Below are 15628 nucleotides of genomic sequence, written 5' to 3' on the forward strand. Positions count from 1 at the left end.
CAGACTCAGAAAATCAAGGATAAAATTTTTTTTCATGTGAAAACTAGAGAGAGAAAGAAAAAAAGAGGAATTTTTAAAAAGAACAGGAAAATAGAAAATACAATAGAGTAGAAGGGGATTTAGAGGGAGAGAGAGGGGAGAGCATGGAGAATGTACTGGGGAATAAAATCTACCAGGTTATGCTATGTTAATGAATGAATATACCACAATGAATCCTGCTTACATATATTGTTATAATTCCCTAATAATAATAACAATAACAAGTAGAAGAGAGATCAGTAGAGTAGAACAAATGTGTCAAGGGAGGCTAAAAAAGAAGGAAAGGGAAGGTAGTTGGGAATGAGACTGATCAAATTGTGTGCATGTATGAATATGGCATAATAAATCCACTATTATGTATAATTTTAATGCACCAAGTAAAAAATTGACAAAAATAAATAATTTTTCTTTCATATTGCAGATGAAAAAAGATAGCAAAAAGGCAACAAATAGTCAAGCAGTCAACTTGAGAGCAACAAATAAACTAATATAAATACTGGAAAATTTTAAGTTTGAAACTATTTCATAATTGATGTATAAAAAGGCATGAAAATCTGAGAAATAACATGACATATAGAGTAATTAAAACATCATTTATTAAAATTCCATTTTATACACAAGTTATTCTCATAAGAATCATTCTTCAAGAAATTAAAAATCAGAACAGAAAGTCCAACAAGTAGAAAAATATCAAAGGCAACTCATATAATGTGTGGTGTTGGTAGCATAAGTACACACTGTAAATAGAAGACACCACCACATTTTAATCCTTGATTTAATAAACTGAACCTTTAAATAAATAGAAAATACATTGCAATAAGAAAATATGCACATAGACATGTAATGAGTTATGAAATCTTGGATGCAATATAATAAAAATTTCAGGCTGCCAAATATGGTATAAATTTAATCTCTTTTAAATATAAGGTTCTAATGAAGTTTTCAAAAGTTTTCTATCTCCTCCTACAAATAAAATTGGAAAATAAATAATCAGGAAAATATTTAAATCCTCAAAGACATTAATTAGGAAAATAGAAGAAACAAAATATTATAAATGGTTAAAGGATGCTAAAATAATAGGCATTTTTATCTTAAAGGCCAAAAGCATAGAATTTCACATTAAATCCTAGCCTCAATGCATATGTTGTACATTGAGGATTATTTTATTGTTAAAGACTAATTATAAATAGTCAAAATAGAAATAGTTAATCTTATAATTTTAAGAATAGGCAGGGGGATAACTTTTACTTTTCTTACTTTTGCTCTTTAAGAGATGATGGTTCTTTCTCCTTCCCTAATACCTTAAGCTTGTCATCTTGATGTAAGTCAGATCAGGTTTCCCAACCAAAAGTACTCATTGTTTGTTTTAGTCAGCTTTTTTGCTGCTGTTACTAAAAGACCTGACCAGAACAATTGTACAGGAGGAAAAGTTTTTTTTTTTTTTTGTGGGGGCTCATAGTTTCAGAAATATCAGTCTATAGGCAGCTGACTCCATTCCTCAGGGCTTGAGGCTATACAACATGTGGAAGAGTATGGTGGAGGGAAGCAGCTCACATAATGATCAGAAGAGGGAGAGGGAAAGAGAGAGAGAGAGAGACTTCACTCACCAGATACAAAATACATACCCCAAAGGCATGCCCCCAATGACCCACCTGCTCTAGCCACACCCTACCTGCCATCTTCCATCACTCAGTTAATCCCATCAGGGATTAATTCACTGGTTGGATTAAGGCTCTCATAATCTGATTATTTCTCTAAATCTTCTTACATTGTCTCACACATGAGCTTTTGGAGAACACCTCACATCCAAACCAGAACATTGTTCTTTCAGTTCTGGGGAAATGGTAGAAAGCCTTATTAGTTTCCCGAGGCTGCTGTAACAAATATAAAAATGGAGTGGCATAACACAGCAGAATGTTATTGTCTCATGGGAGTTTGGAAGGCCCAAAGTATGAGTTCAAAGTGTCAGCAAACCCACACCCCTCTGGAGGGTCTAGGGGAGAATCTATTCTTTGCCTCTGCAGGTTGTGGTGGCTATAGGTATAGTGTCATACCATCTGAGGCTTGATTTTACATGCTGTCTGGACATCAACAGAGACAGACAGAAGAGTCTTGAATGGCCTAACTGCATGTTCTCCTCCCTCAGATAAGATTCTTTGGAGATAAAGCCCACCCTATGAAAGGGACCAGGAACAGTTCCTATTTAACCCCAGGTAGCGAGTTTCAGTTCATGCCAGCCATAGAATTAGTCATGAAAGACTATTACATCCTCCTGCAGAAACCATGGTTAGCTCCATCCTCTTGATACTACAAAGTCTGCTCTCCACAGTGACTGGTGACAAATAAACTGCTGTGATCTCATCTTCCCTAAAACACTGGAGTGGGAATCTTTCCTTCCTAAAGGGGTGACTAGGCTCAATTAAAACAGCAGGCATTCCTTGACTCTGGCGACATCACTACAATTTCTGCCACTGTGGTCTCATTGCCTGCTCTGCTAAGAGCCACAGCCAAGTAATATGATGCATGGCACTTTTGGTTGAAAGGTGATGCCAGCTAGCCATTGAGATGATATGATTATGTTAAGATTTACATTCATATGGGTTTTGGACTCCTGCTGTTCACCTCGGCCTGCTACGGGACTCCTGGAGAGTTCCCATTGGTTGGGGAAGTGTAGTAGGAGGGAATTCCAGGGGAGGAACTTGCTCCGAGGTTCCAGGGAGAACTCCGGGAGAACACCGCGTGGGTGGATCAGCAATCTTCCTGGGCCCGGACGGAGCATTGGCGGCAGTTTCAAAAATAAAGTTTGTTCCTGCTTGAGTGGCTCGTGATTTTGTGCTCAGCCAGACTGCGGCACTGCTCCTCTTTTCTCTTTTCCTTTTCCTTCTGTCTCAAGTGTCCATCTGCCCTTCTTTTATAAGGACACTTGTCCCTGGATTTAGTACCTATCTGAATAATTCAGGATGATCCCCTAACCTCCAGATCCTCAAATTAATTACATTTGAAAAGTAATTATATTACTTTTTAAAAAACAAATGGGGTAACTTTCACAGGTTCTGGGAATTAGGATGTAAACATATCTTTTGCAGACCACTGTTCAATCCACTACAATGCCAGGATAAAAATATGATCTTCTCTCTTTCACCTTATAGCTTGCTCTGATTATGTATTAAAAATTCATTATTGTGAAAGAAACATGTGATGGTGATTTCCATAAAGATATCTGAAGCTTTTTTAAATGAAATTTAAAATTTAATTGTGCTAGTCCCTAAAAAAATAGGTTTCATTAAACCTATAGAGAACTTTTGGTAATATTGCCATTTTGATAATGTTAGTTCTACCTATCCATGAACAGGGTATATTTTTCCATCTTCTAAGATCTTCTTCTACTTCTCTCTTTAGGGTTCTGTAGTTTTCATTGTATAAATCTTTCACCTCTTTTGTTAGGTTGATTCCCAAGTATTTTTTTTTTTTTGAGGATATTGTGAATGGAGTGTTTTTCCTCATTTCCGTTTCAGAAGTTTTGTCGCTGATATACAGAAATGCCTTTGATTTATGCGTGTTGATTTTATATCCTGCCATTTTGCTGAATTTATTTATTAGTTCTAGTAGTTTCTTTGTAGACCCTTTTGGGTCTTCTAGGTATAGAATCATGTCGTCTGCAAATAGTGATAATTTAAGTTCTTCTTTTTCTATTTTTATGCCTTTAATTTCTTTTGTTTGTCTAATTGCTCTGGCTAGTATTTCAAGGACTAAATTAAATAGAAGTGGTGAGAGAGGGCATCCCTGTCTTGTTCCAGATTTTAGAGGGAATGCCTTCAACTTCTGTCCATTCAGAATGATGCTAGCCTGAGGCTTAGCATAGGTAGCTTTTACAATGTCAAGGTAAGTTCCTGTTATCCCTAATTTTTCTAATGTTTTGAACATAAAGGGATGCTGTACTTTGTCAAATGCTTTCTCTGCATCAATCGAGATGATCATATGGTTCTTATCTTTAAGCCTATTGATGTGGTGAATCACATTTATTGATTTCCGTATGTTGAACCATCCTTGCATCCCAGGGATGAATCCTACTTGATCATGGTGCACAATTTTTTTGATGTGTTTTTGTATTCGATTCGCCAGAATTTTATTGAGGATTTTTGCATCTAGTTTCATTAGAGATATGAGGTGTCTTTGTCTGGTTTCGGAATCAGGGTGATGTTGGCCTCATAGAATGAATTTGGAAGAGCTCCCTCTTTTTCTATTTCCTGAAATAACTTGAAAAGTATTGGTATTAATTCTTCTTTAAAGGTTTTGTAAAACTCCACTGTATACCCATCCGGTCCTGGGCTTTTCTTGGTTGGTAGTCTTTTGATTGCTTCTTCAATTTCATCCATTGATATTGGTCTGTTCAAATTGTGTGTATCCTCCTGACTCAGTCTGGGCAAATCATATGACTTAAGAAATTTATCGATGTCTTCACTATCTTCTATTTTATTGGAATATAGGTTTTCAAAATAATTTCTAATTGTCTTCTGTATTTCTGTAGCATCTGTTGTGATATTGCCTTTTTCATCCCGAATGTTAGTAATTTGAGTTCACTCTCTTCTTCTCTTCATTAGCATGGCTAAAGGTCTGTCGATCTTATTTATTTTTTCGAAGAACCAACTTTTAGTTTTGTTAATTTTTTCAATAGTTTCTTTTGTTTCAATTTCATTGATTTCCGCTCTGATTTTAATTATTTCTTGCCAACGGCATTTCTTGTAGAAATAGATAAAGAAATCATGAAATTCATATGGAAAAATAAAAGACCCAGAATAGCAAAAGCAATTCTAAGCAGGAAGTGTGAATCAGGCGGTATAGCAATACCAGATTTCAAACTATATTACAGAGCAATAGTGACAAAAACAGCATGGTACTGGTACCAAAACAGGCGGGTGGAACAATGGTATAGAATAGAGGACACAGAGACTAATCCACAAAGTTACAACTATCTTATATTTGATAAAGGGGCTAAAAGCATGCAATGGAGGAAGGATAGCATCTTCAACAAATGGTGTTGGGAAAACTGGAAATCCATATGCAACAAAATGAAACTGAATCCCTTTCTCTCGTCATGCACAAAAGTTAACTCAAAATGGATCAAGGAGCTTGATATCAAATCAGAGACTCTGCGCCTGATAGAAGAAAAAGTTGGCTCCGATGTACATATTGTGGGGTCGGGCTCCAAATTCCTTAATAGGACACCCATAGCACAAGAGTTAATAACAAGAATCAACAAATGGGACTTACCTAAACTAAAAAGTTTTTTTATCAGCAAGAGAAACAATAAGAGAGGTAAATAGGAAGCCTACATCATGGGAACAAATTTTTACTCCTCACACTTCAGATAGAGCCCTAATATCCAGAGTATACAAAGAACTCAAAAAAATTAGACAATAATATAACAAATAACCCAATCAACAAATGGGCCAAGGACCTGAACAGACACTTCTCAGAGGAGGATATACAATCAATCAACAAGTACATGAAAAAATGCTCACCATCTCTAGCAGTCAGAGAAATGCAAATCAAAACCACCCTAAGATACCATCTCATTCCAGTAAGATTGGCAGCCACTATGAAGTCAAACAACAATAAGTGCTGGCGAGGATGTGGAGAAAAGGGTACACTTGTACATTGTTGGTGGGACTGCAAATTGGTGTGGCCAATTTGGAAAGCAGTTTGGAGATTCCTGGGAAAGCTGGGAATGGAACCACCATTTGACCCTGCTATTGCCCTTCTCGGACTATTCCCTGAAGACCTTAAAAGAGCATGCTACAGGGATACTGCCACATCGATGTTCATAGCAGCACAATTCACAATAGCTAGACTGTGGAACCAACCCAGATGCCCTTCAATAGATGAATGGATACAAAAAAATGTGGCATTTATACACCATGGAATATTACGCAGTACCAAAAAAATGACAAAATCATGGAATTTGCAGGGAAATGGATGGCACTAGAGGAGATTATGCTTAGTGAAGCTAGCCAATCCCTAAAAAACAAATACCAAATGTCTTCTTTGATATATTGAGAGCAACTATGAACAGAGTAGGGAGGAAGAGCAGGAAGAAAAGATTAACTTTAAACAGAGACATGAGATGGGAGGGAAAGGGAGAGAAAAGGGAAATTGCATGGAAATGAAGGGAGACCCTCATTGCTATACAAAATTACATATAAGAGGTTGTGAGGGGAATGGGAAAATAAATAAGGAGAGAAATTAATTACAGTAGATGGGGTAGAGAGAGAAGATGTGAGGGAAGGGGAGGGGGGATAGTAGGGGATAGGAAAGGTAGCAGAATACAACAATTACTAATAGGGCATTATGTAAAATTGTGGATGTGTAACCGACGTGATTCTGCAATCTGCATTTGGGGTAAAATTGGGAGTTCATAACCCACTTCAATCTAATGTATGAAATATGATACGTCAAGAGCTTTGTAATGTTGTGAACAACCAATAAAAAATAAATAAATAAATAAATAAAAAGAAAAAAAATAGGTTTCAATTAAGATGCTGAACATAATCAAATTTAAGCACTGTTTTAATGAAAAAATTCTGAGGTGTATCCAGTCAGATAGGAAAGAATCTTACCATTGAGAAGCAATGCCACCCCAGATGAAGGAGTAGGGATGGCAGAACATGTGCCATGAGTTTTTAATCCTCAGTTTAATGATGTGTAGCTCTTCTTCCAAAGTAATTCCTAGGCAAATTCCAGGTTGACTATAAATCAAGTCAGTCTTGTCCCTAAGAAGAATCATTTATCAGTCAGAGCTTGAACAGAAAGCAGAACCAGTAAACAATACATTTAATAAGGGAGATTTGATTAGGGATTCGGCCTTACATAATTGTGGGAGCTGATTGAACTGTTTGTGGGAGTTGTTGTCTTGTCTCTGAAACTGCAGCTAAGTTCAGCAGGACAGGCAGTCAAAAGAGAAGACACAAAGAAAGTGGGGGCAAACTGGAACCTGAGAGAATGAGTGACACCCTTGGGAGTAGACTGTGACTTGCTTGTGTCTCTCACTGATGCCAACATTCCAACTATGATGATAAGATTCTCTGCCAGCAAACAGTGGTGCTTTAGTCAGCTTTTTCGGTGTTGTGACTTAAAGGATCTGATCAGAAAAATTGTTGAGGAGGAGAGTTTATCTGAGGGCTCACAGTTTCAGAGGTCTTAGTCCATAGAAGGCTGGCTCAAGTCTTCAGGACTTGAGGGGAGGCTGGATGTCATGGCAGGAGAGTGTGGTGGAGGGAATCAACTTACATCACAGTGATCAGAAAGGAGAGAGAGAGAGAGAGAGAGAGAGAGAGAGAGAGAGAGAGTCTCCACTCTTTAGATACAGAATATACACCCTATAGTCGTGCCCCAATTCCCACCTCCTCCAGCCACACCCTACTACTTCAGTTAAGACTCTATAACCCAATCCTTTCTCCACTGAACCTTCTTGCATTGTATCACACATGAGCTTTGGGAGACACCTCATATAAAAACCATAACAGGTGGTGTCTGTAATGTTTAATCCTTTTCTTGGTTTAGAGTGGAGATGAATGGGATCCAACCCAGGGTCTTGCATATGCTAAGCACTCACTCCACCATAGAGCTATTTTATCTCCAGCTCTGATGGTTCATTTTATGTGTCAACTTGATAGGTGATGAGTTATTCAGATATTTGGTTAAACATTATTTCTAGGTGTGATTGTGAGGTTGTATTTGGGTAAGAGTAGCATTTGAATCTGCAGACCAGTAAAGCAGAATATCCTCTTCAATTTGGATGGGCATGATCCACTGAGGATCTGAACAGCCCAAAAGTGGAGAGTGAGACATTTTGTTCTCAGTCTGACATCTTGAACTGAAATATTGGTCTTCTCTTGCCTCAGAATAGAATTTTCATTATTGGTTCTCCTGGTTTTCTGAACTTCAGACTCAGACTGGAAATATAACACGAGTTTTCCTGGGTCTCCAGCTTGCAGATGCCAGGGCATGGAATTTAGCCTTCATAATTATGTGGTAAAGTATCTCAGTTATCTATCTATCTATCTATCTATCTATCTATCTATCTATCTATCTATCCATCCAGTTATCCATCTATGCTACTTGTTTTGTTTTTCTAAAGGACTTTCAGAGGACCCTTAGGATCTAAACATGTACCTAATTCAAGGTCTCAGATGCTTATTGAAGAAAGAGATATAGTAGACTGGAAGTAAAACAAGACCAGTTGCAGCCTTGCTGTTAGGACGGGCCATCAAATAATACATGATGTGTGTGTGAGCTGCCAGGGTGCTCCATGCCCTACTCTGACCTTATAAGTATAAAAAGAATGTGGTTGCGATCCTATTTCCCTCTTATAAATCTCATCTAAAACATTTCTGGCAGTCCTCTTTAACCTGAAACTATACAGGAAAGGGAATTCCTGTAAATGTTTTCCAGCTTCACTAAGTCAACTCAGTACAGATCTATCACAAAAATAATCAGCATAAATTAGAGCATTAGCAAAGTTGTCTCATGTTTGTGGCTGAAGGCAAAATATTTTCTTATTTTTTTCTTCTCTATTGTTCCCTCATCTATTGAGCAGCTTGGAGGTGCCCTGCTCGATTCGATTCATCCTTTAAGAAAGGACTTGCCTTTCCGCTGTGAGAAGAACATTCAGCTATAGGAAGGAATGACCAGCCTTTAGCAGCAGGGTCTTCCTGATCCACTGCAGCTTTGAAGTCACTTTCTTTCCACAGCCCCTGTCCAATGACTGAGGACAATGGATACTAGCACCTGGTCATTTCTATGTGACTGGGTGAGTGGTTGTATTAGTGTACTAAGGCTACCACGACAAGAAGTACTTAAACAACTCAAACTCATTTTCCCACAGTTTTGGAGGCTAGAAGTCAAAGACAAACGTGTCAGCTGGATTGGTTTCATTCTGAGGCTGCTCTCCTTGGCTTATAGAAAGCCATCTTCTGGTATTCTCCCTTTGCTTTCTTGTGATCTTTTATCTGTGTGCACCTATTTGTGTTCTATTCTCCTCTTCTTATAAGGATATCAGTCATGTTGGATTGATTGATTGATGACCTAATTTATCTTAATTCCCTCTTTAAATACCCTATTTCCAAATACAGTCACATTTGAGATACTGGGTATTAGGAATTCAACCTATGAGATACCAGGCATTAGGAATTCAATAGGTGAGATACAATTAGACCTATAGCACTCTCTAAAATAAATGTCCTTTTTGCAGTAACTCCATTCCCAAAGCCCCATTTTAGCACTAGCTAAGTCCTATATCTTATCCAAATATCATTTAGATCATGCACAGGTGAGATGAAATATTACTCATCCTGAAGCCAAATTTCTCTACAGTTGTGAATCTAAAACCAGTGTTGATTTGGATCTGAGGGGCCCTCAAAAGCTCATGTTTTAGGCAATGCAGGGATGTTCAGAGATGAAGTGATAAGATTATTAGAGCTGTAACCTCATCAGTAGATTAATCCATTTGATGAATTAATAGTTTAAATGGACTACTGGTAACTCTAACAGGGATAGGGCATGACTGGAGGATGTGGGTCCCTGGGGGATTGCCACTGGGAGTCTCTCTCTCTCTCTCTCTCTCTCTCTCTCTCTCCCTCCCTCCCTCCCTCCCCTCCCCTCCCTGTTTCCTGGCTACAATGAGCTGGGAATCTTTCCTCTGCCATTCTCTTCCACCATGATATTTCTGCCTCTGATCCAGCAGACCATGAACTGAACCTCTGAAATTGTGAGCCCAAATTCAACATTTCCTCTTCCAACTTGTCCTAATCAGGTTATCTTGGTCACAGCAATGAACAGCTGACTAACACAATCAGACTAGTTATCTGCTTCCAAAATACAGCCATAGGACAGGCACAGCAGAGACACTCCCTTTCCAAAAGACAGAAACTAAAAAGAAGAAAGCAGTTGTGGGTTTCAAGCAAATCCAAAACCTAGCAAGGGAAATTCTGTTTGATTATGGCTCAAGAATAATCCTTTCTTGCTTTTTGAGTCTTACCAGTGTGGTGACCCTGACTTCTGGGTCCACTGGGATGTCAGTCCAGGGTGGCAGTCCTGCCTACTGAAACCAGGAGACAGTTTATCTCCCATCCCCACCTATCTATCATTTGTGTCCTCTCAGCCATGGTGGCAGTGGGCTTACTGCTGACCTCTAAGTCACCTTTGGAATCACTGTTTGCTTTTCTTACAGAATCAGTTCATAGGTAGACAGCTGTATTAGCCCATCCTGAAGAATTCAACGTGTCCAAAGTCTTCCTTTGTCCCATCTCAGTCCCCTGAAGTCCAGACTGGCAGCAGTTCTGCTGACACAGATGACCCAACCCCTGAGTTGTCCCCTGTATTCTCTTTAGCAAGCACGATCCACCCACACCCTGTGTTCTCTCCAGAACTCTCTTTCACTTTTTGTAATATGGAAAGGCTGAGGATTTTCTAAATTATCTGGTTCTGGCTCCTCTGCTTTTAATAATTATTTCTTCAATTTCTCTCTTCTTACATTTTACTATAAATAGCATGGAGAAGCCAGGAATCACCTTCAACATTCTGCTTAATTATTCAACATTCAGTTAATTGTCCAAGTTTAGTCACTTAAAATATACACTAGGACAGAATTTTGCTAAGTTCTTTGCCACTTTATAACATTTCCTCCAATCTTCAATAATATTATTCATTTCTGTCTAAAACCTCACCAGAAATACTTTAACATTCATATTTCTAACACCATTCTATTTATGATGACATATACTCACCTCTTAGATGACAGAAGCTCTCTCTGCAGGTCTATTTTAGCTTCGCGGTAGAACCTCCTTTATCATCCATATTTCCACCACAGTCTCATTAAAGCAGTTTAAGCTTTTTCTAATGTGCATTTCAAAACTCTTCCAGTGAAAAGCACTTGCACATTTTTAGTTCTTTGTTACAGTTGCACCTCACTTTTTCAGTATCAAAATCTGTATTAGGGTTCTCGGGAGAAATAGAACCAATAGGACATTGTGTATGTGTGTGTGTGTGTGCGTGTATGTGTACACTTTTTTTTAAAAAATCCATATTTAAAGCTATTGTATTTAACACTTAGCAAATGTTTGGTTTTCTAAAATTTTAGATATTCATATTTCACCTCTCTTAAAAACTTTTCAATTTGGTTTACTTGTTGTCATTGAATCTAAATAGTAAAAGAGGAAACTTTTAAAACGAAGTATTATGTGTGCTATTATGAACTCAGTGGGCAGCTGTATCAAAAGTTATGTAATTGTGCAAAATTCCTGCACACAAAGAAAAAAAAGATATGAAAGGGATTTGGTAAACAACATGTTGTCTCTATCTCTAGGAACCCTGATAAAATTCAATTCTATCTCTGTGTCTGAAAAAGAAACAGACCAATGTGTAAGATATACTCATTTTAGTGGTTATTTTAAAACATTTTTGTTTTGTCTATTTGCTTTTTAACTCCTTGCCTGTCCATGCAAAGAAAAGCCAAGATCTGAAAAAATTTTAATACCATTGAATCAGACATCTTTTTGACTATACCATGGTGGTTATTCAGATACATCTTGCATGTATACATGTATGTGTGGTCTACACCTGCATTATCCAAGTGCTTAGTAGCGTTTCCAAAATTCATTTATTGAAAGTTTGAGCCTTCTATTGCATCCTCTGCCCTAATAGCCTAATTGCTATATAATATATAATTCAGGGACAGAGAAAAGGTGATAAATTCAAAGTTGCTTAGGAATAAAAATTACAAATGGTAAATTAAAAACAGTGGTTAGATTGTCAGTGAATCAATGTCACAGAGATCAATTTCCACATAATTTCCTAAGTTATGATGTTCTGTGAGTCTCTTCTATCCAATGACTTAAAATTACTTCTCTACAAATTTTTAAAACTTTTGTGTGAAGAGACCAAATACAATAAATCTTCCATTTCTTTTCCTGCTCCTCTCCTTCCCTCCTACCCCCTTCCTGCCCTGCTGCCTTCATCCTAGTTACAATCTAGGGTGTAGACTTGTGTGAATTCCTGACTGGCCTTTCCATCTCTGGTGTTTCCCTTGGGTACATCTAATATCTTATGAGATACCCTCTTGCCCCAAGAACTTGAAAGTGAAGATGGTCTCACCATTTAAAAAAGTTATATGAGCACTTCAAAGGGAAAGAGCAGAGACAGGAAACAGGAGGTTAAAGCAGGATGGCCCCAAGGCTGCAGGGAAACCTCTGCTCAGGAATCTTAGGATGGATGAACAAACCCAGAGAAAGTGCCTAGAAGTGTCAAGTTGTGCAGAGCTGGTTATTTCTGGAGGCATCAAAAATGAAGTTTTCAGTTTATTAACTGGAGAATCTTCCAGTCCATCTGGCAGTTATGTTTCTCACAGAAGAGATGTAAACTGGGATCCCTGTGTTCACTTGGCTCCTGTAAATGATGATGATGATGATGTTGTCTTTCATCCCTTGATGGAAACAAGGTCCTTGTTTGGGGCCTACAGGGTAGAACGTGAGAATCAGCTACAGACCCTCCACTGCAGTGCTTCCATCTGCTTCTAGTGTCTACAACCTGAAACTAAATGAGACCTTGCCCTAAAGTGGTGTTGATCATGTTACAATCTTGCACAGAAACTTTCAGGACTTCCTCGCTGCTTTCTGATCTGACCTATCTTTCTCTCTCACTGCTCCCTGTAGAAACTGGACCCTATGCTTGAGGCAAACCAATTCATATGAACACATTTTCCTACTTCTTAATTTTAAGCTCGAACTGGTCCCTTCACCTGCACACTCTCACCTCCACCCTCTTATCAATCCCTACCACATTCCCTGGCTAATTCAATTTGCTTTTCAAATATGATCTCATCCGTGCTGCCTTCCTTCCATTCTCAGCCATAAATGAATTATTCCTTCTGTTCATGCTTCACTGATGCCATCCCTACCTGTTCCCTCTGTCTAGAACTCTTTCCTTGCCCTCCCCACTCCTGCTCATATTTTATTTAGGTGTGAACTTAAATCCTCTCACTTGGGAGGCTTATATGTGTTTCCCAATAACTGTCATCACAGTGCAATCACTTGCTGAGTCTGATCCCTGATAGTCTGAATTCCATGAATGTGAGGACAGGTCTACCTTATTCACATCTGAATATCAAACCTCCAGCCGGCAGCCTGGCACATAGAAGGTACTAAATATATATTTGCCAAGTAGCATTGCATGAATGCAGTTTTAATTCTACACATTTTATTAAGCTCCTACAATGTGCCAGGCAGTATTTCAGGGGCTCAAGGTCTATGGGTGCATAAAGACAGAAATCACTTTCCTTATGGAGCTTATATTCTAGCAGGAAGACACAGATGCTAAACATGATAGATAAACTGTGTAGTATGTTAGAAAATAATAAATGCTATGGAAAAATAAAAAGTAAAGCAAGACAATGGGGGCACCCAATTCTCAGTACTAAATTACATGGTTAGGGTGGGTGTGATGGGGTGACCAGTACCCTGACAAAACAGGTTCCTGCTCAGGACGCATGAGCCACCTGGGGAAATAAAAAGTCTCAAATAGTCAGTAAGAAATAAGACAAAGTTAAAGATTAGATTCAAAAAGTGGAGCGCTTGACTGAGATCCCCGGGAGGACACTCCGCTGTCGTCAGCTCCACTGTCCAGGCCTCAGCCTTCCTGAGCCTCTCTCCTTCCTCTCCCGGGTTGTCTTCTCATTCAGTTTTGAAGCCGGAGGCGTCTCGGCTGCCCTGCCAAGCTCTCTGTGAGGATGGTGGGAGTGAAGCCTGTTGGGAGTGACCCTGATTTCCAGCCAGAGCTGGGCCGCGCGGGCTCCAGACTCGTCGTGGTCAAGTTCACCATGAGAGGGTGTGGACCGTGTTTGAGGATTGCCCCAGCTTTCAGTTCTATGAGTGATAAATATCCACAGGCTGTTTTCTTGGAAGTAGATGTACATCAGTGTCAGGGAAACTGCTGCCACAAACAATATATCAGCAACACCTACGTTTTTGTTTTTTCGAAACAAAGTGAGAAATGATCAATATCAAGGAGCAGATGCTGTTGGATTAGAAGAAAAAAATCAAGCAACACTTAGAAAATGACCCTGGAAGTAATGAGGACACAGATATTCCAAAAGGCTATATGGATTTAATGCCTTTTATTAACAAGGCTGGTTGTGAATGTCTCAATGAAAGCGGTGAACATGGTTTTGACAACTGTTTACGAAAAGACATGACCTTCTTGGAATCTGACTGTGATGAACAGCTACTTATTACTATGGCATTCAATCAACCTGTTAAGCTTTATTCCATGAAATTTCAAGGGCCAGATAATGGTCAGTGTCCTAAATATGTAAAAATTTTTATCAACCTACCCCGATCTATGAATTTTGAAGAGACAGAAAGAAGTGAACCAACTCAAGCTCTGGAACTGACAGAGGATGATATCAAAGAAGATGGCATTACCACTTCTTTATGTTAAGTTTCAGAATGTTAACAGTGTAACTATACTTGTTCAGTCTATTCAGGGTGAAGAAGAAATAACAAGAATTTCGTATTTTACTTTTATTGGTACTCCAGTCCAGGCAACAAATATGAATGACTTCAAAGGAGGTGGGAAACCAGAAATAGCCTGCATGTGTTTCATTTTTAATTCCTTGTGGCCTGGGGAAGGGGTGTCACAGTTTGCTTCCACAGTGAAAGTACACTGCCTGCGCAGAAATTCAAGAATAAAAATTAATACCAGGTAGTGGGCAAAAAAGGAGAAAGCCACTAAGGTACAAAAGATACTGGAAGACCTATTGCAATCAGATTTGCAGCTCCTGGATAATTGCTTGATTCTCTCCAGAGACTGTCAATGTTTCATTCATTGCCATTACCAATAAATCATTGCTTTTGTTCAGATGGTATCACTAGTCTTTCTGCTGTAATCTTGATACATGCAATTGTAAATAAAAGTCACTACTTTTGACAAGCTTAAATTTTGTCAGTCTACCTAAGTATTTCTTCTTTCCTTTTATTTTAAAATTAGCCAGCTTCTGATTTTAGAAGAGACTTAAATGTCTGGTAGCATATTGACTGAAGCCTAATTTCTCTTTTTAGAGGATCAAAACTGTCGTAGGGAATCAAGGAGTACAGGTATACACATGCACATAGAGCACTCAGTTTTGAGAATGGACTTGGAATAGCTAACCATGTTCAAATGAGTATTGACTCCTGTTTTCTTTAAAAAGATATTTGGGTATTTGGTATCTGGGCTAGAAATTATTCAAATTATAAACTGCCAGAAATAAACAGGCTTAAGGAGATTTAATTACTCTTACCTAAAACAGTTGATAGGTCTCCAAATTCTTTTCCATGCCAAATTTTAATCCATTCTGCATAAACTTTAAATTTTGATACTCATTTTCTGTAGTAATAAAGGAATGTCAAATTCAGACAGCTGGAAAAATACAGTACAATAAATTTTGAAACAATAGGAATTCTTTGTAAACCAGTAATTATCCGAATTACTAAAACATGCAACATAGGTATATAGACAACATGATTTAAGGTTGAAAATGAGTTAGCCAAATGTTTGT

General features: G+C 38.3%; 1 pseudogene across 1 annotated transcript; it reads left to right on the top strand.

The window, feature by feature from the left end:
* The first annotated feature begins 13673 nt into the window (after positions 1-13673).
* LOC308653425 (thioredoxin-like protein 1) lies at positions 13674-15047 on the top strand (annotated as a pseudogene). The gene is made up of 2 exons (XR_014024378.1): positions 13674-14660; positions 14794-15047. The product of XR_014024378.1 is annotated as a thioredoxin-like protein 1 (transcript).
* Positions 15048-15628: the final 581 nt, after the last annotated feature.

Source organism: Spermophilus citellus (assembly GCF_964194105.1).
Source record: "Spermophilus citellus genome assembly, chromosome: 1".
NCBI lineage: Eukaryota > Metazoa > Chordata > Mammalia > Rodentia > Sciuridae > Spermophilus > Spermophilus citellus.